This window comes from Saimiri boliviensis, chromosome 15 (assembly GCF_048565385.1).
Source record: "Saimiri boliviensis isolate mSaiBol1 chromosome 15, mSaiBol1.pri, whole genome shotgun sequence".
Lineage (NCBI taxonomy): Eukaryota > Metazoa > Chordata > Mammalia > Primates > Cebidae > Saimiri > Saimiri boliviensis.
This window is the reverse complement of record NC_133463.1, coordinates 26,541,261-26,565,460: the sequence shown is the minus strand read 5'-3', so window position 1 is coordinate 26,565,460 and position 24,200 is coordinate 26,541,261. Positions and strand designations below refer to the sequence as shown.

The 24,200-nt window shown below is 46.6% G+C and overlaps 1 long non-coding RNA gene across 2 annotated transcripts; it reads right to left on the bottom strand.

Moving 5' to 3' along the window:
• Nucleotides 1-76: 76 nt before the first annotated feature.
• On the bottom strand, nucleotides 77-16,670 carry LOC141581394 (uncharacterized). 2 transcript variants are annotated; one of them, XR_012513983.1, is made up of 5 exons: nucleotides 16,367-16,670; nucleotides 15,497-15,614; nucleotides 1,712-1,930; nucleotides 692-1,097; nucleotides 77-371 (listed from the first exon to the last, which is right to left on the bottom strand). It is a non-coding gene; the product is annotated as an uncharacterized LOC141581394 (long non-coding RNA). The 2 variants fall into 2 exon arrangements; XR_012513982.1 differs by having other exon boundaries at nucleotides 77-1,097.
• Nucleotides 16,671-24,200: the final 7,530 nt, after the last annotated feature.

The window sequence follows — 24,200 nt, the reverse complement described above, 5'->3', positions numbered from 1 at the left end:
GGTTTTCTTTCAAAAAAATTTTGTAATATAACCTTTCATTGCTCCTGACATCTTGTGGTGGGGAGGAGGGGCGGGTTGGGGGTTGTGGTGGGGGGAGGCAGGCAACACTAAAAAAAAAAATATATATATTAAATGGGGATTTATCTGTAGAAATTTACCAGGGGCCTCAGTGGTGAAGGCCAACCTGCCTGCTAGCCCCAGATAGCTGAGACTAAGGCCTGGGTCGGAGAAGAGGGTCGGGTGAGGGTCTTGAACTGGCGGAGCTCCTCTCAAAGGGCTGAGAGGTCAGAAGCAGTCAGAAGACTCTAGGTGCAGTCGGAAGCTTGATGCAATAGTCAGAAGCTCCAGGAATACTTGATGGACATGGTTTCCTACAGGCAAAAGGAAATAAACAGTTTTTCATCAGTGAAGGGCTGAGGTCATTGCCTCCTGGTGTTTCTCACCTGGCCGGAGAGAGGAGGGGCTGTAGACTTTAGCAGAGAGACAATGATGGTGACTCAGTGCTGCAAGTTTCCGGCAAGCAGGAAGAGGCGCTGTTACTCACAGGCCACGTTCCCTGTGTCTATTCACAAGCCCACCCAAGAAAGAGCCTGTGCCTTCGGGGCTCATTCCCTCCCCCACATCTCTCTCCTCACGACCAAGAGCAAGGCCTAGAATAGCAGCACTCAGGGAATGAGTGCAGGAGAATCACCCGGGCATGGGGGGGCCAACGCAGAGGTGGATTCAGTAGCTCCTGGTTGGTGGGACCACACAGTCTGCATCTCTACCAAACTCCAGGTAATCCCAATGCCCACGCGGTCTCGGAATTACACTTGGATAGCGGTGGCCTAGCTGGTTCCAAACCATCTACTCATGCTGCAGGAGGGGAGGAGGAGTTGGCCCATGTGGTTATATTGAAAAAGGTGGTGTTTTTCTGATGACAGCAAATCTCCAATCTTAGCCCTGGAAACGACTCCAGAGATGGAGTGCTGCCGCTATTGCTGTCTCTTACTGCCCTTCTTTCTCCATCACACAGTCCAACGTGACTGATGCTGTGGCCAGCTGCCTCAGTATCTCAGCACAGGGTAGACTCCTGTATCTCAGCGCACGGTAGACCCCTGGAAAAGAACATTCACAAGACACAAAAGCATAAAAAGAAATTTCGCATCCACCAGGCAATTCTCTGCCCAGTCACCCCACCTCCAGCTACTTTTGGAGCAGCAGCGAGCAGCCATTCAGCAAGGCAGCCTTTCCTCCGCAGTAGGAAGGCGAGCTTCTCGCTGGAGCTCACTCCCCCTCTGCAGTACAGTGTGCTTTTCATTAAACAGCCACTCCAGATGAAAGGGCCATTTGCTTCTAAAATGCATAAATGGCTATTTCTTTATTGCTCTCCTAACAGGGCCTGCCCTAAAATTGGCATGAAGGGCTTCCAGTTTGCATTTTTCCTGTTTTCCAAGCCTTGCTCATTTTTCACAGCTCTTGAACTCTCTCTCAATTGCAGCCTGCCTGAGTGGGTGAGAGAGCAGAGAGCGGGCGGGGCTGGGGTAGAGGGAGCTCATTAGCCCAGGCTAAGAGCAGGCTTGGCAAGGAGCCAGGGGAGGGAGGCCTTGCTAGGTGGAGCTGGCACCTGGCTTGTTGTGTGGATAATGACTCAGGGATCATAAGAGAACCTGGGTAAGGTGCAGTTTGGGCAACAGCAAATAACTGGCTTGAGTCATGGCTGGATGTTTACCGTATTATTTAGAAGGAAAGCTGGAGCTGTGATGATTCCTAAACAGAGAAAGGCAGGCTGACGCAGACATGAAAGCTGTCAAGTCAGAGTAAGGTATGCCTGGCGGCTTTGTCTCCAGGATGCTGTGTTCTTTGATTTGTCATAGAGGATGGAGTGGTTCCCAACAGTAGATCACTGTTCAGAAGCGTCCTAGCATTAAGTCAATCAGAGAGTGCCCTCCTAGATGGAGAGGGGGAGGGTAAATTGCTTCAGGAGAGGTAATGACATTGTCTCCTTCTTGCGGGCTATCTCAGCTCACCAAGAGGTCCCTGAAACTCTGCACCTTGGCACTGGCTTCTGCAATGCCAAGTCAGGGCCGGACTGAACTGACTGGTCCTTCAGTAACCTGGGATAAACACAGCTTTCTCGCCTGGACCATCTTGGATCTCTTGGGGACATTCTCAGAGGGTATGGGTTTGGGCTAGGCTCTGTGCTGGGAAAAGGGCCCTTGAAGTAGATGGGAGAGTTAATATGTTTTTTTTGTTTTTTTTTTTTTTTTTTTTTTTTTTTTTTGAGACGGAGTTTTACTCTTGTTACCCAGGCTGGAGTGCAATGGCGCGATCTCGGCTCACCGCAACCTCCGCCTCCTGGGTTCAGGCGATTCTCCTGCCTCAGCCTCCTGAGTAGCTGGGATTACAGGCACGCGCCACCATGCCCAGCTAATGTTTTGTATTTTTAGTAGAGACGGGGTTTCACCATGTTGACCAGGATGGTCTCCATCTCTTGACCTCGTGATCCACGCGCCTCGGCCTCCCAAAGTGCTGGGATTACAGGCTTGAGCCACCGCGCCCGGCGAGTTAATATGTTTAAAGAGCTTAGACCATTGTCCAGCACATTATAAGCCGTAAATAAATCATCACTATTTTTATTAGGCAATCTGATTCATTCCAGAGGTGCCCCCAAACCTCCCAAGAACTGAATGGCACTAGCTGGTCAGAAGTAATCCTGCCCGAGTTTCTGTAATGTATGTTGCAGCAAGTTCTTTACTGATCAAAGAGTAAGCATTTTCCATTGATTTATGTCTTTAACAAAATAATTGAACGAGCGTGGGTTTAAAGTTGCTTTCTGAGTAGCAGGGAAAATGAGTTAGTTATAGCTGACTCTCAGGGAATGACATGGTAACTCCCACATTTTCCAGCGGTGCTGTAGCAGAACTGAACACTGAAGCCGCATGGCCTGGGTTTTACTCCCGGCTCTGCAGCTTCCCAGCTGTGACCCTGGGCAAGCAACTTTACTTCTTTACCTCAGTTTCCTCAACTGTAGATGGGAATGGCAAAAGAACCTATCTCAGAGAGTTGTGGTGAGGACCGAGTGGGTTCATGTGTGGAGAGAATTTAGCACAGTGCCTGGCATATAACTAGTGCTACTATACTGTCACCCCTTTGGAGGTACTGGTGTCATTTGTCATGTGTCTGCCAGTGGAAAGAAGGCCAGGAACTACTACTCTGGATTGTCTGTGTGTCATTCCATCAATAAAGTGGTTGGTAACTTGGTTGAGTAGTACTTCTCCTCATGTACTAGACTGTACAGGAAGGCAGTGAATTTCCTCTGTTTTATCAATGACTGAATCTCCAACACCTGTAACAGGCCTGGTCCACTGAACAATGTTGGTCCTTGATAAACATCTGTGAAATGTTGAATCAATGAATTAACATAAATTGAAAGGACTTCAGCCAGGTGTGGTGGCTCACGCCTGTAGTCCCAGCACTCTGGGAGGCTGAAGTGGGCAGATCACGACATAAGGAGTTCAAGACCAGCCTGGCCACCATAGTGAAACCCCGTCTGTACTAAAAAGTACAGACATTAGCCAGGTGCAGTGGTGCATGCCTGAAATCTCAGCTACTTGGGATGCTGAGGCAGGAGAATCACTTGAACCCAGGAGACAGGGGTTACAGGGGTTGAGATCATGCCACTGCACTCCAGCCTGGGTGACAGAGCAAGACTCCCTCTCAAAAGAAAGAAAGAAAGAACTTCATGAGTATCTGCTAGGTTGACAATATTTTTCCAGCGTAAGAATTGTTGTCTGGCTCACTCTGCCTCTGTCTGTCTACTCCATCCTACGGTCCATCCTTAAGTGTCTGCGTTTTGCCTAGGGATTAAGCATCAGGGGAGTTTGGCTTGCAGAGAAGCTGCACTGTGTTCTGATTCTCTTCCAGCCCACAGTGAGCCTGACACACCACTGTGCATCTGTATGCAGAGAAATTTCAGATAAATTTGGGGGAGGTTCCAAACTATTCTAGCGGCGGCTCTATAGGAGTCTGAGGAAGTAGAGTGTAAGTGAAGCTTTGGACAAGTGAAAGTGGGGTTAGGAGGAAAAAAAAGAAAAGAGCAAAATAAAAGCATATCTGTAGGGGACACCTGTCATGTTTCCTGGCTGCACAGCATCTACTGAAAGTCCTTCCAGTGTTTGGTACCTTACAAGCCCATCAGAAAACACATTCCTAGTCTCCCTTGCTGCTAATGCCCTCGTGTGTGATTTGGGCTCCACTCACCAGACATGCTTGTGTGAGACTTGAGACTTCACTTTGAAAGTGGCCAATGTAAGAATGGCAGTGCCATCCAGAATCCATTTCCTGGTGAAGATGGTGGAGGGGATGTTTTTTAGGGGCAGTGGCTGAAAGGTCAAATTCCTGGTTCAGAAGTGCTGCTACTGGCGGGGAGTAATCCCAGCACTTTGGGAGACTGAGGTAGGTGGATGATCTGAAGTCAGGAGCTCAGGACCAGCCTGGCTAACATGGTGAAGCCTTGTTTCTACTAAAAATACAAAAAAATTAGCCAGGCGTGGTGGCACATCCCTATAATCCTAACTACTTGGGAGGCTGAGGCAGGAGAACCGCTTGAACCTGGGAGGCGGAGTTTGCAGTGAGCCAAGATAGTGCCATTGCACTCCAGCTTGAGCAACAAGAGTGAAACTCCTCAAAAAAAAAAAAAAAAAAAAAAAATGAAGTGGCCAGGCGAGGTGGCTCATACCTATAATCCCAGCACTTTGGGAGGCTGAGGCAGGCAGATTGCCTGAGCTCAGGAGTTCGTGACCAGTCTGGGCAACAATTGTGCAACCCTGTCTCTACCAAAATGCAAAACATTAGCCAGGCATAGCGGCATGGGCCTGTAGTCCCTGCCACTCCGGAGGCTGAGGCAGGAGAATTGCTTGAACCAGGCAAGTGAAGGTTGCAGTGAACGAAGATCACACCACTGCACTCCAGCCTGGGCCACAGAGTAAGACTCTGTCTCAAAAAAGAAAAAGTTAAAAAAAAAAAAAAAAAAAAAGGGAAATGCTCCTACTGGTACTGAGGGCAGCAGCAGTTGCAATAAAGTAAGATCCTGGTTTATGTAGTGACACTGTGAACCGCAGCATCCAGTGCCTGGTGGCAGTGGTGATAGAACAGATCTGTGAATGTTATTTCTCAAAACACAGCCCTAAGCCTGTTCTCCAGGCTTCCTGATAATTCTGTGAGCTACCTAATACTCTTTGTGCAAACTCCTTTTCTACCGAACCAAAGAAATTTAAGTGAAAATGTGCAGACTGCTGAACCACAAAACACATGTTTAAAGCATAACCCAGGAAAGAAAATGAAAAAAAAAATTGTGTGGTTAAATACACATAATATAAAATTTACCACTTTAACCATTTTTGTGTTTAATTTATTAGCATTAAGTACTTTCACAATATAGTGAAACCATCACCACTATCCACTTCCAGAACTGTGAAAATGAAAAATTTTAACATATGTTAATATCTTTGAATACTCCACATTTCTAGGTCAGTTTTAATTCAAGTTAACATTTAATTGTCTAATTTCTACAATGTAAGCTCCACAGCTCTGTTGTTTATTGCTGTATTACCAACATCTTGTAGATGCAGGAAAAATATTTGGTATTGATTGAGTGACCCAATGGGATATTCTTGAGTCTAGTTTTTGTGCAATGCCTGAGCATCTGGATGGGGGTGTAGACAAATGTATACATGCAGTGTATGGAGGTAGATGCTCCATTAATGGGAAGAAGTGATGTTATTGAAGGTGTGAAGCAGTGATTCCCAGCCAGGGCACATCTGCACCTTGGATATAGGGGCTGGAAAGGCTAAGGTAAATTACACTTTTACCTGGAATGAAGCTAACACGGTCAACTAAAAGGCTCCCATGGGTGGGATTAAAACAAGTCAGTTTCTGCTTCTCAGAAGCTCAGACTAACTTTTCAGTGATACCATAAGAATTTCTTAAGAGTTTGGGGGAGGGAAATTAATAATAAAACAATATTCGCTGGTGCAAAAGTTGAGGGACCATTTGGTCACTTATTCGATAGTATTTATTGAGCCTCTGTTTGTGCCAAGTTCTTTTCTGGGAACTGAGGTCTCTGCAGCAAACAAAACAGACATGTGCCTGATACGGAGACCTTACATACTAAAGAAAGAGACAGAAAATAAGCATCACATATGTCTGGTGGGAAAAGTGCTAGAAAGGACAATAAGGCCGGGTAAGGGTAGAGAGAGTGACTAGAGGTGTATGTGATTTTTGGTAGTGTCGTCATGGAGGATCTCTGGGAAGGTGACATTTGAGCGAGGACCTGAGGGAAGGGAGGAGAGGTGCTGCGGGGACATGGAGAGTGTTCCAAACACACAGAACTGGAGGTACAGAGCTTGGAAGAAGGCTCATGCTTGGCAAATCCCTGGAACAGCAAGGAAGTCCATCGGTCCAGAGTGGAGCACTGGGAGAGTTGTAGGTGAGAAGGTCAGAGAGGCAACAGAGAAGACACTTTTGCTCTAGAATATCCTGAATGAATCTTCCTGGGCATGGCAGACAGACCTCCTCGGTCCCAAATGCGGTGTTTGTCTGAAGCATTCACCACCCTGCAGGAGGAGGCTGAAGGGACAACTGGCTCTTTCCTCCCGGGCTTTCTGATAGCTCTGTCTTCAGTCCTAGTTACCATGATGAACTGCCATTTTCCTTCTCTGGTTTTCTGGGCACAAGCTGGCTTTTCTGCGGTGAGAGGGGAGCCGTTGCTGTGCTTTCAGCAAGCCACGGCCAGAGTGTCGCCTCTGTGCCTGGCACGGGGCTGGCCACGTTGCTGGCGAGTGGGGTGTGATCCTTATTCATTCAGGAAAAGATGCAAGTGTGAGATGAAAAGCGGAGAGTGAACGTGGCAGGACAAAGGGAGAAGAGAGCTAGAACGAAGCGGCCTATGAAAATGCGAGTCCCCACCGCCCCGGAAGCGTTGGCTTGGGCCTCTGGAAGATGCTTGCTTTTACTTCTGCCTCACAGTTTCTCATTCATTTTCCTGATATTAAGAGAAAAGAGTGCTGGGGCTGAGCAGGGAGTCTAATGAACACACCAGGGGCTCTGTGTTCCTTCCTGGGGTGCTCTGGACGTGGAATGCATCAGATTTGGAGCTGGCATGCGGGAGCCAGCCACAGCCATGTCTACCCCCTGCACAGTTGAACATCTGATTAAATACATGGGGAATGATGCTGTTTTCTTTCAGCTCGTGCTTCGCTGACACCACCTGTCCTTTGACATACAACTGAATCTACCAGAATCAGCAGTTCCATGTTGGGAAGGGCAACGCTGTATTTCTCTCCATCTGATATGTAATCTCAGCGTCCCTGAGTTCCCAGCCTTCTGCGAGCTCATTTTCTTTAACACTAGGTAGTGATAGCCTGAATCCTTGCCCTGCGTGACTGCAGAATACTAGGGCCCTCCGGATAGTACTGAAGATATTTGGCAAGTGCCTGCGTGTCCTGGATGTTGCCTGTCCCTTACTGCCCACCTCCCATCCCATACCTTCCCTTTCTCCGCTGTAGCTGGCCCTCCAGTCTCTCCTACTATTGCCTCTTTCTGCTCTGCTTCTACCTGGTTGTGGACAGTCTTCCCCTTTATTAGGCTGGTATGCGTGTGGAGGCAGGGCTGAGTCAGATTTTTTTTTTTTTTCTAAAGTAGGATCTTACTTCAACATCCAGGTAGAGTGCAGTGGTGTGATCTCGACTCACTGCAGCCTTCACCCCTCAGGCTCAAGCCATCCTCCCACCTCAGCCTCCTGAGTTAGCTGGGACTACAGGCATGTTCCACTAGGCCTGGCTAATTGTTTTTTTGCATTTTTAGTAGAGACAGGCTTTCGCCATGTTGCCCAGGCTGGTCTTGAACTCCTGGCCTCAAGCAGTCTGCCCACCTTAACCTCCCAAAGTGCTGGGATCACAAGGATGAGCCATGAGAGAGTCTCTGCCATGGCCTTTGCAGAGAATGGCCAAACCATCCTAAAGTATCCTTGTGGTGTCGGGTATAACCCTTTAGGTTCTGGACCACCAGGTGGCTAAAGGGGCTTGGAGTGGGCCGGGGTACTCAAGGTAACAGTGTATTAGCGGATAACTGGGAGAGAAAGCCTCAGGCAGAGGCTATTTGCCAACCAGTAAGAAGTATTTTAATATTTTAACACCAAGTACCGCTGTACAGTCGGTGTTCACTCAGTAATTTTGTGTAACCAATTTGCTGAAGGATTGAGTACATTGCTTGCACAACTGAAAATGAGATCTTAAACATCTCTGTAGATCCATTATCATCCCCTATTAGAAGGAGCCCCTCATTGACAGTCTCTCTTTTTGGTCACCAGTTGGCCTCCGTGACTGTGGGGTCTCTTCCCTCAGAACCAATTTCTTTCTCAAATCTGCTTTCACACTCAAGCCTAGAATTTTTCCCAGCTCAGCTTAAACCGGAACTTCTGTATTTTACATTTGTCAGGGACAAACTGACAATGCCTTCACAAAAACAACCAAAAATCCTGCCCAAGGAAACCATAGTTGATTTTACTTACTTATGAACAACCTCAGTCCACCTTCCCTCATTTCTGAATAGCCAAGTACCATGAAATGTTTTCTTATAGAGTAGAGCTGTTTTATCTCTAGGATGAATTCTGTTCTCATCCCCTAAAGCAAAAGTTACATTTTGGGGTTTCTGTATCAGATGTGAAAATCACCTAGCTTTCCATGTCTGAGGTAGATCACAGAGGCTGAATAAATGCTATTAAGAGGCTCAATAAATGATATTTTCTCTATCATTCCTTAGTCATACCTCCTACTAGGTTCTCAATAATCTTATCTAGGAATTTGATTGATTGATTGCCCCATTTGTTAATCTGTTCGACAAATAGGTATTTAGAGCCTACTATGTGTTACCCCTTAGTAGGTTCTCAATAACTTTATTGAAAAAATTGATTGATTGATTGATTGTTCCATTCATTCATTCATTCATTCATTCATCTGTTCAACAAATATATATTTAGAGCCTACTGTGTGTCGGACACTGTGCTCATTGGAAAAATGGGAGAAGAAGAAGGACAAAGATCACTGCTCTCATGGAGCTTACATTTTAGTGGGGGAGACAGCAATCATGAATAAATAAGTATTTAAAACATAGAGTACTGAAATAATAATAAGTGCTAAGGAGCTAAAAAGCAGGAAGATGCATGGGCAGTGTGGGGGAGGGGAGTGCGTGATTTTAGGTAAAGAGCTAGGGAGGGCACTGAAGATAAGGTTACATCTGAGTGAAGACCTGCAGGAGGAGAAGGTGAACCGTGCTGGTATCTGGGGAGGATGAGGAGCAGAAAACCCATTGCCACATGATGAGCAAAACCAATGTGCTTTCTCAGCACAGTCTGCAATGTGATCAAATTCAAAAACAGGCGCTTTCAGTGGTCTTTGGTTTTTCTTTATTGGATTAGAATTTTTTTTTTTTTTTGAGATGGAGTTTCACTCTTGTCGCCCAGGCTATAGTGCAGTGGCGTGATCTTGGCTTACTGCAACTTCCGCCTCTCAGGTCCAAGAAATTCTCCTGCCTCAGCCTCCCGAATAGCTGGGATTACAGGCTTCTGCCACCATACCTGGCTAATTTTTTGTATTTTTAGTAGAGATGGGGTTTTACCATGCTGGCCAGTCTGGTCTCATATTCCTGACCTCAGGTGATCTACCTGCTTCAGTCTCCCAAAGTACTGAGATTATAGGCATGAACCACTGTGCTCAGCCTAGATTTGTGTGTGTGTGTGTGTGTGTGTGTGTGTGTGTGTGTGTGTGTTTTCAATGAAGAAACTACTTTGTCTCCCTTGTCAGTGCTTTTGGCAATCATCACACTTGTCCCTCCATCTCATTCATTACAGGAGGTTGAATATCCCTGGCACCGTTGTGTCAGACTACGAAACTTACGGTATTTATGATTTGTTTAGGGCAGCAAATAAAAGCAAATGTGACATTTACTTTCCTGGTGTTCTGCATTTTCCCCAGCAAGTCAGTCATGATGGTTAATTAACTGTGGGCTACATTAATGTACTGAACCAAGTACAGCTGTTCCAAATAAGTTCACATTGAAATGATCCAATAATAACTGTTTGCTATCATGTTTCCAGAAGCACATTTGCCCTGGGCAATTTTGTTCACTCGCAAACTCTTGCCCATAGCAATAAATGTCTAGATTTAGGCTGACAGGAACCTGTGAGGAGTGATCAATTTTTAGAGGATTTCAAGATTGAAAAACAGTTTTGTCCTCTAGCAGCTTATGTGCCTGTCATTTCTTGTGCCTCTTTTTTTTTTTTTCTTTTTTTTGAGATGGAGTCCCACTCTGTTGTCCAGGTTGGAGTGAGGTGGCACAATCTTTGCTCACTGTAACCTCTGCCTCTGAGGTCCAAGCAATTCTCCTGCCTCAGCCTCCTGAGTAGCTGGGACTACAGGTGTGTGCCACTGTGCCAGGCTAATTGTTGCATTTTTAGTAGAGACTGGGTTTTGCCATGTTGGTGAGGCTTGTCTCAAACTCCTGATCTCAAATGATCCACCTGCCTCAGCATCCTAAAGTGCTGGGATTACAGGCATGAGCCAACAGTGCCTGGCTCTGAGGTAGCATTCTTAATAACGAGGTTCACATGGCAAAGCAGCCCAGTGCTTTTTAGCTCTTCCCTGCTTTTTAGCTCCTTAGAATGTAGCCCTGTTTCACTGGCTGCTGTTACACATGAAGAATGCTGCTGTGTGGAGCCGCCTTCCTTGTATTACATGTCCTTCAGGAAAGGCATCTTTGAAAGGAGTGGCCAGCCTATTCCCAGTAACCCAGGTGTATGGGCGCCTGGCCAGGCCAGCCAGCCCACCTCCCTTCTAATTCACCCATGACTTTCAATAGTTTGATTAAATTGCTCATCAGAGGAAAGTATTGTCTGCATGGTTGTTCCTGGAAAAAACAAGTCAGTAAAATTCGTATACTTAGATAAAACGAGTTCTAATTACAGCTTCCTTGTTTATTTGGGTGAGTCATTTCACTCTCTGAGCTATAGTTTCCTCATTTGTAAAATGGGAAGAATAATCATGCCAATCTCATAGGGCTGTGGTATCAAATAATTAAAACATCTCACATGATGCCTAGCATGGCAAGAAACCATGGCCACTATTATTTGAGTTATTTCAAAGATCAAATTAGATCATAGCTGGGGAAGTACTTTGTCCTATGTAAAGAATCACCACCACTATCACCACCACTACCACCATCACCATCACCATCATTATCACCACCACCACCAATTACCACCACCGTCATTACCATCACCACCATTACCACCACCACCATCATTACCACCACTGCCAATTACCACCATCACCACCGCTATCATTACCACCACCACCATCACTACCACTATCACCACCACCATATACCACCGTCACCACCACCATCATTACCACCACCAATTACCACCATCACCACCATCACTACCACCATCATTACCACCATCATCACTACCACCATTAATTACCACCACCACCATCACTACCACTATCACCACCAATTACCACCACCACCACCACCATCATTACCACCATCACCCAATTACCACCACCACCACTACTACCACCACTACCATCACCACCATCATCATTACCACCAGCACCACCGCTACCAACATCATTACCACCACCACCATCAATTACCACCACCCCTACTATCACTACTATCCCTGTCTTTTACACACTTATAAACCTCTCTTCACCTTAACACATTGCTGAATATACCAGTGACATTTAATTTATATTATTTCATGATGATGCAGTCTGCTCTGGTAAAGGACATGAGACTAAAATCAGAAGCCTTATGTTCTAGGTGCCACTAAATCTCTATGTGACCTTAGAGAAGTCACTTAAACCCTCTGAGTCTTAACTCGACTCTGCAAAATGGAGAAGTTGGAGCCCCAAATTTTCATAATGCTCAAAATTTTACAATCCAGTGTAAAGTGAAGGCGAAACAGGCCCTGTGAGTATCGATTTTTGTGAAATGGGAGGTCTGGGAAGTTTCAGCTTCGGCCTCAGCTTTCTTGTTCTCCCTAACTTCAGCCTCACTGTAGCCAATTTATCTTCTCCGAAAGCCCAGAAGAACTTTCTTAAATGAACACTGAATGACATGACTTGGCCGCTTAACATCTGTCAGCAACTTCCCATTGCCTTAAGAATAGAATCTAGGCCAGGCGCGGTGGCTCAAGCCTGTAATCCCAGCACTTTGGGAGGCCGAGGCAGGTGGATCATGAGGTCAAGAGATCGAGACCATCCTGGTCAACATGGTGAAACCCCGTCTCTACTAAAAATACAAAAAAAAAAAAAAAAAAAAAAAAATTAGCTGGACATGGTGGCACGTGCCTGTAATCCCAGCTACTCAGGAGGCTGAGGCAGGAGAATTGCCTGAACCCAGGAGGCGGAGGTTGCGGTGAGCCGAGGTCACGGTGAGCCGAGGTCACGCCATTGCACTCCAGCCTGGGTAACAAGAGCGAAACTCCATCTCAAAAAAAAAAAAAAAAAAAAAAAGAATAGAATCTAAACCCTATGGCATGACAAGCTAAGGGCAGCTTGAGACCATGAAACATTGAAAGAACATATATGTCCCCTATTGAGGACAGAAGTAAACGCAAACTGTGATACTTCAACAGAATACTATTCACAAGTTAAAATAGTGTTGTAAAGACTAAGTAATAGCATGGAAAGTACCTACAATGAAATAAGTTAAAGAACGCAAGCAAAATATTTTATATGTAGTATAATTATGGCTATGCTAAATAAGACAAAACAGTTTATTTTTTTTAAATACAGTTTTAAAAAACCCCAAACATAAATAGTAGATGATTTCAGCAGTTTTTTCCTCCTTTGTAACTCTACTGTTTTGTAATTTTTTTGATTAATGAATGCCATTATTACAAAAATTTTTAAATATTCAATGTTTTTAAAAAATACCAAAAGTAAATTACGTTCATTTTAGAAACCTCAAAAAATTCAGCTAAGAACCCCCCCCAAAAAACTACATGTACTCCTTGTTTCTCAGAAATAACCACTGCTAAATCCTCTTATATATTCGTCTTCTTGTATATTTCTGTATCCATGCAAATCTAAAACATTATACAAATTCTGGCACTCAGAGTGGCCCAGTCCAGATGAGTGTGACCATAGAGGGTTCCCATTTCCTGAGGCTCACTTGGCCTGGGTGTTATGTCTCACATAAAGGTTACTCGCTTTTTCTACCCTGGTGGCAGCTCTCATTTCTGCTTCCTGGATTCATGGATGGAAGGCACTTCTGGGTCCAGGAGCTAAGAAATGTTTCCTTCCTTCCTTCTTTCCTCCCTCCCACCCTCCCTCCTTCCTTCCTTCCTTCCTTCCTTCCTTCATTCCTTCCTTTCTTCCTTCCTCCCACCTTCCCTCCCTCCCTCTCTCTCTTTCGCTTTTTCTGACAAGATCTTGCTCTGTTGCCAAGGCTGGAGTGCAGTGGTGTCATCTTGGCTCACTGCAATCTCTGCCTCCTGGGTCCAAGCCATTCTTCTGCCTCAGCCACCCGAGTAGCTGGGATTACAGATGCATGCCACCACACCCAGCTAATTTTTGTATTTTTAGCAGAGATGGGGTTTCACCATGTTGACCAGGCTGGTCTTGAACTCCTGGCATCAAGTGACCCACCCACCTTGGCCTCCCAAAGTGCTGGGATTATGGGTGTGAGCTGCTGCACCCGGCCAAGGAGAGAAGAAATGTTTTCTAAGTGAGGTTCGGTTGCTTTCTTCTTCTCATTTTACTCTTAATGCACAGTATGCAAACTTTTGAACTCCCAATACAATTTAATAACAGAGGCATTAGTCATGGATATTTAATCATTCCTAACGGTGAACTTGTAAAAATTCTCTGGCCACTTTCATGAACACCGTTTCTTAGAGTTTCTGAAAAAGTGGCACCCCACTGTTCCCATGACTGGAGGAAATAAAAAGTGAAAGTAGGATGAGGCTCTTCTGCGGACCTGGCCCGCATGGTCCACAGCTGGGTAACTGGTGACATGAATGGCAAATTTTCTCATTTGTGCTCACAAAGATAGTTTCACCAAGATTGGAAACTGGTAGGGAGACTTTTATAGAAATTCAGCCCACTCACCAAGACTGATCCTACCGGGAACCAAGCTTTGGGGCTTGCCCAACCAAACTGTGAACCAAGTGTACTCATGGTGACTCTATATAGTAGATGCGCCAGGTGTCAGGGTACAGTGGCTACCGAGATGGCAAGATCCCTTCTGGTGGTGGAAATGCCTCCCTCTCTCAAAATAAGAGTAAATTCAGGACTCAGTTCTGGGATGAGCAGCAGGAAGGGTTTTCCTGGAAGAGGCTACGACACATGCAAAGATGGAGGCTACCTGGGTGTGTCCAGGGGACTGAAGCAAGACCAGGGCATCTTCAGAGCACTGAAGGAAAGTGGCAGAGGATGAGGTGGAATTCTCAGGGGATTTAAGACCATGATGAACCGTGGGGATGTCATTGTCAGGGCAGTGGAGAGTTGCAGGAGTTTAAGCAGAGCAGAGACCCGAGGCTGGACTTGGGCAACAGTGGCCCCTCCTTCACTCCCCTCCAGGTACCCCCCTCACCCTTGGCCCCTTATGTTCTTAGCTGCCCTCAAATCCTACATTTTTTTTCTTTGAGATGGACTCTCACTCTGTCACTGGGGCTGCAGTGCAGTGGTAGGATCTCGGCTCACTGCAGCCTCTGCCTCCCGGATTCAAGTGCTTCTCCTTTCTCAGCCTCCCAAGTAGCTGGGACTACAGGTGCATGCCAACATGCCTGGCTAATTTTTATTTATTTTTTGGTAGAGATGGGGGTTTCACCATGTTGGCCAGGCTGGTCTGGAACTCTTGATCTCAAGTGAGCCACCCACCTCAGCCTCCCAAAGTGCTGGGATTGCAGGAGTGAGCCACTGCGCCCAGAACTCAGATCCTAGATTTTTTTTTTTTTTTGAGACGGAGTTTTGCTCTTGTTACCCAGGCTGGAGTGCAATGGCACGATCTCGGCTCACCGCAACCTCTGCCTCCTGGGTTCAGGCAATTCTCCTGCCTCAGCCTCCTGAGCAGCTGGGATTACAGGCACGTGCCACCATGCCCAGCTAATTTTTTGTATTTTTAGTAGAGACGGGGTTTCACCATGTTGACCAGGATGGTCTTGATCTCTTGACCTCTTGATCCACCCGCCTCGGCCTCCCAAAGTGCTGGGATTACAGGCGTGAGCCACCGCGCCCGGCAGATCCTAGATTTTTAAAGTGACTTTCAATCTTAAGAGGCAAACGACAGAAGACACCTTCAGGATTCTGCACTGTGTTGGTAGTCAAAGCCTCAGCAACGAGGGCTGATTATCTGACTACAGAATTATAGGTGTTTGCCATGGAGGCAGGAGAGAATTGGTGGAACGTTCTTTAATTATGGGCTGTTCTCCCAGTTCATCACATACCTCATGAAGCATTCAGAGTCATCTCAAAGGAAGCTGAGAAAGCACCTTTTGCCAGTGTTGCTGATGGTGGAGCAACAGAACCATCACCATCGAGAGGACAGGATTAGACTCCTAGGGGCTTAACAACAGAAAGGAGCCTTGAGTTCCTCGGAGCCACAACCCACCCATCACCCAGGCTCTTCTGAAGGACAGGCTAAAATAATTATTTCACTTCTGTCAGGTTTTCGTAACTGGCATCTCATAATGTTTTTCATCTAAGGAACAAGTGGGGAAAGAGCCAGTGGGGTCTAGGTTATCCACAAATTAGACACCTAATTTTGATATCATCAGAAGTGGTGTTTCATTTTCATGAGAAATGAACGTCACCCTTGAATAACTGAGCTGACAGCCCCTGCATTATCTCCCGCCTTGTCTTATCATGCAGGGCTTTAGGGTATTTTTCTAACACATCTTTGTGTCCTCCAAATCTCTGAAATCTTACCGGGCAGCTGCTGCAATGTATCTTTTGAATTTTGGAAGTTTTAATGCAATAAAGCAATCACCTGTTGCCTGAAGACAGTGTCAAATATTATCAGGTGGCTCTCAGATGCCCCAAGAATTTCTTCTCTCTTCTACCCTTCTTCCTCCCCACCAAATCACATGCCCCCACCCACACCAACACATATGTCTTATTTTCCCTTCAGAACCCCTTGGCACCATGGACTCCTTGTGACCGGTGTCAGCAGTTCACTCTGGCTAACCCGTTTCCTGCCCCGGCCTGCGTAAGGCTAGCACAGTGATTGTTCCATCTGCTCTGCAGAAAGGCAGATGTCACCCTCTGATGTTGACTTGCTTTGAAGTCTCTTGGCCATGGCATGTGGGGAAACTTACCTGCTCTATGAGACTCCTCCTCACCCCCATTGTGGGCACACAGGCCCTTCTAGTGGCAATTGCTCATTTCTACCCTCTTCCTTCTGTTTCCTATCCTTTCAGTGGTAGGACTTCTTATCATTTACTAACAAAAATAGCAACAACACTTACCAGGGACTTATTATGAGTCAGATGCTCTTCTAAGCACATTTGGATCTCTTAGCTCATTTAACCCTCGCAACAAGCATCTGAGGTCGATGAAGTCATAGACCCTACTGACAAACAAGAAAACCAAGACGCTGAGAGGCTAAAGTCACCTGTCCAAGGTCACCAAGGTACTACGGGGCAAAATCAGGGCTCTTAACCACCAGGGGTCTTTTCTGCCTCTGAATTTCTTCTTTTCCATTAATTTCCCAGACTAAATTCAACCAGCTCTCCCTACTTGGTGCCAAGGACCTTGCCAGACACTTGGGATTCAAAGATGAATACGCTGAACCCTTGCCTGCAGTCTAATTGAGATGAGCAGGCATGTAGCAGACCAGAGTGTGCTGGGTGGGGAAGGGAGGCTGGCCAGGGTGCCGTAGGAAGGGGAGGTCCTGCCTTCAAAGGGCAAGTTGGAGCCTGTGACACCTTCTCTGAAACACTTAAGTGGGAGTATGTGACAGTGCTCTGTAAACCATTTAAGCTTCTCTTCCACTGCAAGACGGTATTTTGTTTGCTTCCTTCTATCTCTGTCTTCAGCTTTTGAAACCTCAATTATGTTTCCCTTTTACTCCAGGAGAAGAGTTTTTGAACTTAGCTGTTCATCAAAATCACCCGTGTGGCAGCAGCTGGCTGGTTTTCCTGCTGCCTATGCAGTTGACCAGCTTCTCAGTCCCTTACACTCAGACGTGGCATGTGCCTGCAGCTGGCTGATGGAGTGAGGATGGAAGTGAGGCTGCTCACCCTCAAGCCTGGCCCATATCACCTCTCTTGACTCCTTCTTCCCTTCCTCCCTCTCCCAGCTGGATTTGAGCATCCAGTGGAGGACTCGGTGGGGATTCCAATGTGCATCTCAGTTTAAGAATCACCGACCCCACACATTTGATTGAACCACTGCTCACTACCTTTGCTACAGCAGGTTCAGCTGGATTGATGTTTCTTGAGTGGCTTACAAATGCAGACTGCTATTTTCGTCCTTTAACTTTGCTCAGAGGAAACACTTGCTCTGCCAGTGTGGCCTATTGGCTGTGCTTGTGAGCAGATAAGAAAGATGGGTGTCTCCAGGGCCCTAACACACACCGGAGCCACAGGACAAAAAGTATTTTCCTTTCCCTTAGGACTGAAGTCACGCCATACTCTATGAGGGCAGAGACATTGAGAGTGACTCGAATACTTTCTTTGGACCTGTGAAGTTTGCTTTCAAAAATAATAGTTATTACTTTGAATTCAATAAACGTAAATCAATACATATACATATGAATATAATCATATTGGATCATCTAATGTGTGCCAACTACTATGCTAAACACAGCGGCTCATGTAATCCTTAATAGCAGCTGTAGGAGGCAGGTGTTAGTGGGATTATCCTGTTATATGAATGAAAGGAAGGCTCAGAGACGTCTGATTATTACCCAGGATCACACGACGAGGAGCAGGAGAGCCAGATCTGAAAGGCCATCTCCAGCCCCAGGCCCATAGGACTACCCGCTGTGTATGTAACCTTTGCATAGCTGCCTGGGCCCCCAGACCTCTCACCCTGCCACCTTCTTGTCACGCCCTCTCTCTGTGTGGCCTTTTTCAATGCAGATTGCGGTGTGCCAGAATTCCACCCTCCTTGCCCAAAAACTCACCACGCTTTCTGTAATTAAAATTTAGTACATTTGAACAAAGCCTGGAACCTGACAATTCTGCCTAGTTTTCTCTGTCACCATGGCAACCAGATTCTTGGCTGAAACTGGATCCCTGGAGGTAAGAAAATGCAAGAGAAAAGCGATGTACAGAGAAGACTTAGAGCTGAGGAGCGGTTTCCCCCAACGAGGAGCATCCACTATTGCCTGGGTCTTCGCCTGCCTCACCCTCCCTGACTCAAGGCCATTTTAGCTACTAAGTACCATCAAGATCCTACCAAGACGCTTCAGTTCTCCTCCCAAAAATAGGGAACTCAAAGTAGAAAAAGAATTGCAGAACTGAAATTAAAGGTTAGATCAAATGCCTACAAAAATTACATGCTGATTTTGTGAATAAATTGGGAATTCATAAAACTTCGTTATGCTTAAAAACAATAAGGCTTGCTTTTCTTACTTGGAAAAGATTTTCTGGCTTGCATACTGATGTGAGAAAGCACAGCCAATTGTAGATTGAATGTATTCCTGGTAGGCGAATTATTTTAAAAGTAGAATTATAAAAGCATGATTTTTTTTTTATAGTCACAATGCTAACAAATAAAACTTGCTCACATTGGCCAAATACTAACACAAAAGATGTGTAGGGTTTTTTCTTTGTTTGTTTATTGGGTTTTTATTCTGAGACAGGGTCTCTCTCTGTTGCCCAGGATGGAGTGCAGTGGCACAGTCATAGTTCACTGCAACCTCTAACTCCCGGGCTCTGGTGATCCTCCTGCCTCAGCCTCTCACTTCAGCCTCCTGAGTAGCTGAAATTATAGGCTCATACCACTGCACCTGGCTAGTGGTTTTTTTAAAAGAAAAATTTTTTTAAGAGATGGCCTCAAGCAATCCTCCCACCTCAGCCCAAAGTGCTGGGATTACAAGGTACGAGCCACTGTGCCCAGCCTTGGATGCTTTTTAATATGTTTGCTGATGTGGAGTGGAGCCTCCAAAGGAATGCCTGAAATCACCTGGAATCATACAAATCCCCTTCACAGACCCTGAGAGCTCAGTGCAGGCAAGAATCATAGCTGGGGTGCAAGAGCGGAAGGGTGGCCCCGGGTGAGCTGGGAGGCTCAAGAGAGGAAGTGGCCTCCTGAAATGAAATGGAAACATTTACCCAGCCAGCCTATCTTAGGGAGAGGACTGTTTGAATGTGTCCAATAGATTCCAGCTGCCCTGGCTGGAGACAAGCCAAGAAAAGCCTGCTTCCCATTTTCCCTTTGCTCTAGGGGACTGGGAGGCCTTTATTTTTATGGGGTTGCGGGGAATGAGAGGGGCTGCCACCATCCAGCATTGAGCAATGTGCCTTTTTTTATCGTTCAGCCCAAAGAACTTGCTTGACTCACGTGCATTGCAAATCCACATCTATTTTCTTATCAAAGTCCTGGGCCAGAGGGAGAACCAAGCGGTTGTCTCCCCAACATCAGGACTGGCTCAGGGAGAGCTCTTGTGGCTCTGTGATAAAATTCAAATGCAGAAGTTAATTAGCCAAGCCCAGAACGTCCTAGTAAGGGAGGCAGTGTGCAGTGAGCTCCTGGGGCCCTAACACCCAGCCTTGATGTGACACTCAGAGTGCCAGGGCCTGGCTTTCTCATCTGAGAGGGGGATAACCGCTCCTGACTCTTTCCTGGTTTTTCTACACGGAAGAAAAAAAATAACTATTCCTGTCACTTTTTTCCCATCAGAGAAATTGTAGGCTGGAATTGGATAACGGATATGAATTGCCTCAGGAAGTTTAAAGCTTTGCTGCTCCAAGTGTGGCCCTCAGGCCAGCAGCTTCATTTGAGAGCTGGTTCAAAAGACAGACTAGACTCTCAGGCCTGCCGCAGACCTACTAAATCAGAGCCTGCATTCCAACAGGATCCCAGGGCATTTCTATGCAAATTAAGGACTGAGAAGAATTGATATACATATATGTTTTTGAGGCAGACTCTTGCTCTTTCAGCAGGCTGGCGTACAATGGCACCATTTCGGGTCACTGCAACCTTAGCCTCCTGTGTTCAAGTGATTCTCCTGCCTCAGCCTCCCTAGTAGCTGGGATTACAGGCACCCACCACCATGCCTGGCTAACTTTTATATTTTTAGTAGATACGGGGTTTCACCATGTTGGCCAAGGATGGTCTCGATTTCTTGACTTTGTGATCTGCCTGTATGGGCCTCCCAAGAAGCGCTGAGTTTAAAAACCCTGCAAAGCATATCTTGTAAGGAATTGGTAGGTAATGATTCATTGAATGTCTGTCTTCTCTGTTAGCTCTACGAGGTCAGGCCCCAATTTGACTTGTTCCCCACTGTACCCCACTTTTTGTTTCAATGTCTGGCATACAGTAGGCACTCAATATTTGTTGAATTAATGAGTAAACCTTATATCCTGTGTGACTGACCCCAGAGGGTGGTAAGAATAGACAGGATTCTAAACCCACGCCCCGGTGAGAGGTGCCAAGCCACCTGCATTTGACATCTGGTTCGGTGCCCTGTGCAGTGACCCAGTGGTTCTCAAGTTTGACCGTGCACCTGGAGCCTTGTTAAAAAGCAGGTGTCAGCCGGGCATGGTGGCTCAAGCCTGTAATCCCAGCACTTTGGGAGGCCGAGGCGGGTGGATCACGAGGTCAAGAGATCGAGACCATCCTGGTCAACATGGTGAAACCCCGTCTCTACTAAAAATACAAAAAATTAGCTGGGCATGGTAGTGCGTGCCTGTAATCCCAGCTACTCAGGAGGCTGAGGCAGGAGAATTGCCTGAACCCAGGAGGCGGAGGTTGCGGTGAGCCGAGATCGCACCATTGCACTCCAGCCTGGGTAACAAGAGCGAAACTCTGTCTCAAAAAAAAAAAAAAAAAAAAAAAAAAAAAGCAGGTGTCTGGGCCCCACCCTTAGAGTTTGGGATTCAGTAGATCTGGGATTGGCAGGAACGTGTGCATTTCTAACAAGTTCTGGCGGCTGCTGCTGCTGCTGCTGTCCAGGGCCCCCACCTGGAGAAAACATAGCTTGGTGCACTGATGATACCTGAGTAAATGTCCTCATATTTTAAATGCGAATCACGAGGATTCACAGTAACAAAAATATCAAATTGGCAGGAAAAAACATTTTCAGACCAAGGAATATGGCTGCTATTTCAGGTCCTGGCGTGCTTTTCAGGTGGCTGGGACAGCCTGAGATAGGGCAAGGACAGTGGTACCAAGGGGCTAGAGGATGGGATGGTGCCGGTGGCCACAGGTTATAATATGGGGCCCCAAGGTGTGGCTTCAGGGTCACACCTGGCTGTATTATCAGGGCCAAGCGTAAGTCCTGCAGGCTACAGTTTTCCTTCCCTTGCCCAGGCTCCTGAAGCGCCAGGGGTGGGACTCAGATGGCTGCACTAAGAAGCCAGCCAGGCACTCTCGGGTTATTCACTACCAAACAGTAACAGTGATCGCCACCCATCTCCTGCGTGCCAGGGCTTGAGCTAAGTACTTTACAGATATTATCTCATCAAATTGTCACAGTAGCCCATGAGGTAAGTATACTAGTTTCCTATTTGCTGCTATAACAATTACCATGCAGTAGCTTAAAATAACACAAATGTATGACTACGGAGCTGAATGCTAGAAGCCTGACACAGGTCTCACTGGGCTAAAATTAGGGTGTCAGCAGGGCCAAGGGCTTTCTAGCAGAGAATCCATTTTTGTGTTTTCAGTGGCTTTTGCTCATTGTCACCACATTGCCCTTCAATGTAGTTGGGCCAAACTGAAAATAGAGCTGCCATCCAGCCATCCTACTTCGGGTATATCCCCACAAGAAAGGAAATCAGTAGACTGAAGAGGTCTCTGCATGCTCCTGTTTGTTGCAGCACTAGTTACAGTAGCCAAGATTAGGAAGCAACTTACCTGTCCATCAGCAAATGAGCAGATAAAGAAAATGTGGTACGTACACACAACTGAATACCATTTAGCCGTAAAAAAGAATGACATCCTGCCATTTGCAACAACATGAATGGAACTGGAGGCTATTATGTTAAGTGAAATAAGCCAAGCACAGAAAGACAAACATCACACATTCTCACTTATCTGCGGGAGCTAAACATCAAAACAATTGAACTCATGGCAATAGAGAGCGTAAGGGTGGTCACCAGAGCCTGGGAAGGATAGTGGGGATGGGGGGGGAAAGGTGGGGATGGTTAAAATACAGGTACAAAATAAAATAGAAAAACTGAGTAAGACTTAGTATTTGATAGCACAACAGGGTGGGTATAGTCAGCAATACTTTGATTGTACATTTAAACATAACTAAAAGGGTATAATTGGATTGTTTATAACACAAAAAACCTTGAGGGGATGGATACCCCAATTTCCATGATATGATTGTTACACATTTCATGATTATATCAAAATGTCTCATGTACCCTATAAATATACATACCTACTGTGTACCCACAACATTAAAAACTTTTTAAAAAAATAGTTGGGCCTATTTATGCAGCGATAGGTGTGGTTTGACGGACAGGAGCACTCAGACAGGGCAGGCTCCCCTCCCCGCTGCAGCCACTACCCACTCACTGGGCTGGGCATCGGTGGGTGGGGGTGGGGAATGGGCTTGGGAAAGACTCCAGTGCACATGTCTGAATGAGGAGTTTTCGCACGCTAGAATGTTCCCAAAACGGGTTACTCTCCTGAGTGCCAAGAGTGACGTCCGGAGCTGAGCTGCCCCTCTCAGGGAGGTCAGGGTTCCCAGCTGAGTGGCACTTCTATTATCCCAGGGGCATGCGTCTTGGTTGTGGTGATGGGGGCTAAGACACGGCGGCTGGAGTCGGATGTCCAGGGTCAGAGAGAGGTATCTGGCTTTAACACGACACCCTTATGCCAACATTCAGTCTCTCAGCCTCGTCTGTCTCTTATTTCAGCCTCTTCCAGGGAGCTAGTAACCAGTACCAAGTGGGGGCCAACCCCGCTGCACCTAGATGCAACCTAAGAGCACCTCACCTGCGCTTTTCTGGGCATTTGTCTTGTAGAAATAATAAAAGCATATATATACACAAAAACAAGGTTGTCTTCTCAGTCTTGTTCATAACAGGGGTATGTCAGGAACAACTTAAATAAAACCCATCAGCTGGGAGACACTGTGTTGTAGGATACATACACTCAGGGAGACATGTTTACAGTTCATCGTTTTGTGCAAATGTTCCTCTTTTTGCCTTCTTGTTGCTAGTATGAATTTCCAACATTTGTGCAATGAAGGGATTTCCATCATCACTGAGTCCTGCTGATTTTGCCTCCAGATTCCTGACTGTAACCCACAGGGCCGAGCCTCTGGGCCCTGCCTTCCTCTTCAGCCCATGTGACGCCTCTCTCTGCCCCAGCTCAGAGACTAAGATGTTCCTTCCCTACTCAAGACCCGCACACAGGGCACGGCCTCTGAAAAGTCCTCCCTCCCTGCCATGCGTCCTGTGAACATCCTCCCATCCTGTAGGTCACATCTGCGCAGTCACCTCCTCAGGGAACTCCTTCCTGGCCTTGAGTCGAAAGTCGCCCCCTCTTACTTTGTGTAGTGTCCCCATTCTGTTTGTTACCACCTGCCATTATAAAGTACCGTAGGGGAAGTGGGGGTTCAGTGAGGCTTTAGCTCAGAGGGACATTCCGGTTGGTTCTGTTCGATTCCACCTATAACACCATAACCCCGTCTCCAGAGCTGCTCAAGTTCCCTGCCCTTGGTTCAGAGGGACTTACAAGTGCCTTAGACTCACGGTGAGGCGGGGAGCGGTGTACATGCTGTGCCTGTGGAGTGGGGGAGGGGCCCACAGTCAAGGACAGCCCATCCACTCCCTTCCCACAGAACGTGCCCCCCTCCCCCACCCTGTCCCCTGTCTCCCCTGTTCTTGTTGCCACACTGTCTTCCCACTCTCTCCTATCTCCAGGCCTGATCGCCCTGCTCTGGTCTCTGAGAGAGGAAGACAGTCTCTGCAGGCTGCATGCCTTCCAGAATCTTCCTTCGACACTGAGGGGAGTGTGCTTCTG